Below are 3,695 nucleotides of genomic sequence, written 5' to 3'. Positions count from 1 at the left end.
ATTTTTTGTTTTATATTTCTCTTTTACTATTAATCTTTCTTTATTCTTTCTGTAAAAAGTGATAAAAGTTTAAGAGATTAAGTAGCTCCAGACTTCAGGTTATACTGTAAAGCTGTAGTAATCAAAACTGTATGGTGCTGGCACAAAAATAGACACATAGATCAGTAGAACAGAACAGAGACCCAGAAATACACCCATGATTATATGGTCTGTTAATCTTTCACAAAGGAGGAAAGAATATGCACGGGGAAAAAGTCTCTTCAACAAATGGTGTTGGGAAAGCTGGACAGCTACCTGCAAAAGAATGAAACAAGAGACAAGAAAAACCTCAATCTAAGTCCCCTTACACCTAAGGGGACTAGAAAAGAAGAACAAATAAAGCTCAAGGTGAGTAAAAGAAAGGAAATAAAAATCAGAGCAGAAATAAATTAGGTAGAGACAGACAGACAGACAGACAGACAGACAGAAAGAAATCATTGAAACCAAGATCTGGTTCTTTGAAAAGAGAAAAGAGAAAAAACCTTAGCTGGACTCATGAAGAAAAAAAGAGAAAGGACTCAAATAAATAAAATCAGAAATAAGAGAGGAGAAGTAACAATTGACACCATAGAAATAAAAGGATTATAAGAGAAGAAAATGTAAAAATATATGTCATTGAACTGGACAATCTATAAGAAATCAATTCCTAGAAACATAAATCTTCCAAAACTGAACCAGGAAGAAATAGATAACTTAAACATACCTATTACAAGTAATTAAATTGAATCGGTAACCAAAAACTACCAAAAAATAAAAGTGCAGGACCAGAGGACTTCACAGGTCAATTTTACCAAATATTTAAAGAACAGTTAATACCTATTCTCCTTAAGCCATTCCAAAAAATAGAAGAAGGAAAGCTTCCAAATACATTTTACAAGGCCAGCATTACCCTGATACCAAAATCAAAGTCATCACAAAAAACAAAACTACAGACCAATATCTCTGTTAAGCATACATGCAAAAATTCTCTACAAAATATTAGCAAATTGCATTCAACAAAAAAATTTCAAAAAAAAATCATTTACCATGATCAGGTAGGATTTATTCTCAGGATGCAAGAATGGTTTAATATTCACAAATCAATCAACATCATACACCACATCAACAAAACAAAGGATAAAAATCATATTGTCATCTAAATAGATGCAGAAAAAGTATTTGACGATATTCAATGTCACTTCATGATAAACACTCTCAACAAAATGGGTTTAGAGGGAACACACCTGAACATAAAAAAGGTCATATTTGGAAGACCCTCAGCTAAGATCATACTCAACAGTGAAACACTGAGAGATTTTCCTCTAAGATCAGGAACAAGACAAGGATGTCCACTCTCACCATTTTTATTCAACATAGTACTGAAGGTCCTAGACACAACAATCGGACAAGAAAAAGAAATAAGAGGCATCTGTACTGGCAAGGAAGAAGGCAAACTGTCACTATTTGCAGATGACATGATACTATACATAGAAAATCCTAAAGACTCCCCTAAAAAACTATAGGGAGTAATCAACAAGTTCAGTAAGGTTGCAAGATACAAAATACCCAGAAATTGGTAGCATTTCTATACAGTAACAACAATTGTACAAAGAGAAACTTAAAAAACAACACCATTTACAATTGCACCAAAAAAGAATAAAATACATAGGAATTAACTTGACCAAAGAGGTGAAAGACCTGTACTCTGAAAACTATAAAATACTGATGAAAGAAACTGAAAATGACACAAACAAATGGAAAGATAGTTCATGCTTATGGATTGGAAGAATTAATACTGTCAAAATGTTCACATTACTCAAAGAAATCTATAGATTCAATAAATCTCAAAATACCAACAGCATTTTCCACAAAACTAGAACAAATAAAACTAAAACGTATATGGAACCACAGAAGACCTGAAATAGCCAAAGCAATTTTGATCAAAAATAATGAAGCTAGAGGTATCACAATTTCAAGATACACTACAAAACTGTATTAATCAAAACAGTATGGTATTGGCACAAAAACAGATACATAGATCAATAGAACAGAAACCACAGAAATAAGCAGACATTTATCTGGTCAATTAATCTATTAAAAAGGAGGCAAGAATACACAATGGGGAAAAAAGAGAATCTTTTCAATAAATAGTGCCGGGAAAACTAGACAGCTACATGTAAAAGAATGAAAGTGGTCCACTTACTAACACTATACACAAAAATAAACTCAAAATGGATTAAAGGCCTAAATATAAGACCTGAAAGCATAAAAATCCTAGAAGAGAACATAGGCGGTAATTTCTCTGACATTAGCCATAGCAATATTTTTCTACACATGTCTCATAAGGCAAAGGAAACAAGCAAAAATAAGCTATTGGGAGTACATCAAAATAAGAAGCTTTTGCATAGAAAAGAAAACAACAAAACTAAAAGAAAATCTACTGAATGGGAGATCTTTGCAAATGATATATCCAATGATGAGTTAATATCTAAAATATATAAGGAAATTATATAACTGAACACCAAAAAAAAAAAAATAATAATAATAATCCAATTTAAAAATGGGCAAAGGACCTGAATAGACATTTTTCTAAAGAAGACATATGAACGGTCAACAGACATATGACAAGATGCTCAACATCACTAATTAACAAGGGAATGCAAGTCAAAACCACAAAGAGATATCACCTCATACCTGTCAGAATGGCTAAAATCAAAAACACAAGAAATAACAAGTGCTGGCAAGGAGGTGGACAGAAAAGAGCCCTCATGCACTGTTAGTGGGAAAGCAAACTGGTATAGCCATTGTGGAAAAAAGTATAGAGGTTTCTCCAAAAATTAAAAATAGAAATACCATATCATCCAATAATTCCAGTACTGGGTATTTATCCAGGGAAAGGAAAACACTAACTCGAAAAGATATAGGCACCTCTATGTTTATTGCAGCATTATACAATAGCCAAGGCATGCAAGCAACCTAAGTGTGCATCAAAAGCCAAATGGATAAGGAAAATGTGGTATATATTACAATGGGATACTACACCTCCATAAACAAGGATGAGATCTGGGCACCTGGGTAACTCAGTTGGTTAAGCATCCAACTTCGTGTCAGGTCATGATCTCAGTTCCTGTGATCTCAGTCCTGCGTTGGGCTCTGTGCTGACAGCTCAGAGCCTGGAGCCTGCTTTGGATTCTGTGTCTCCCTCTCTCTCTTCCCCTCACCTGCGTACACATGCTCACTCTCTCTCTCAAAAATAAACATTAAAAAAAATTAAAAAAAAAACAAGGATGAGATCATGCCATTGGAGACAACATGGATGGCTTAGAGCATATAATGCTAAGTGAAATAAGTCATACTGAAAAAGACAAATACCATATGATTCCACTCATAAATCTAATAAAAAATGAATAAACAAACAAAAGTCAGAATATGAACTATAAATACAGAGAACATGGTTGCCAGAGGGAAGTGGGGGTTTTGGCAAAATGGGTGAAGGAGAGAGGGAGATACAGGCTTCCAGATATGGAATGAGTAAGTCCCAGGAATAAAGCAGAGCATAAGTCAGTGATTTTGTAACAGCAATGTAATGGAATGGATGGTAACTATACTTATAGTAAATACAAGATAATGTATAAACTTGTCAAATCACTAATTGTACGTCTGACACTAATATAACA

Source organism: Lynx canadensis, chromosome B4 (genome assembly GCF_007474595.2).
Source record: "Lynx canadensis isolate LIC74 chromosome B4, mLynCan4.pri.v2, whole genome shotgun sequence".
Classification (NCBI taxonomy): domain Eukaryota; kingdom Metazoa; phylum Chordata; class Mammalia; order Carnivora; family Felidae; genus Lynx; species Lynx canadensis.
The sequence above is the reverse complement of the archived record's forward strand: the minus strand, read 5'-3'. Positions refer to the sequence as shown.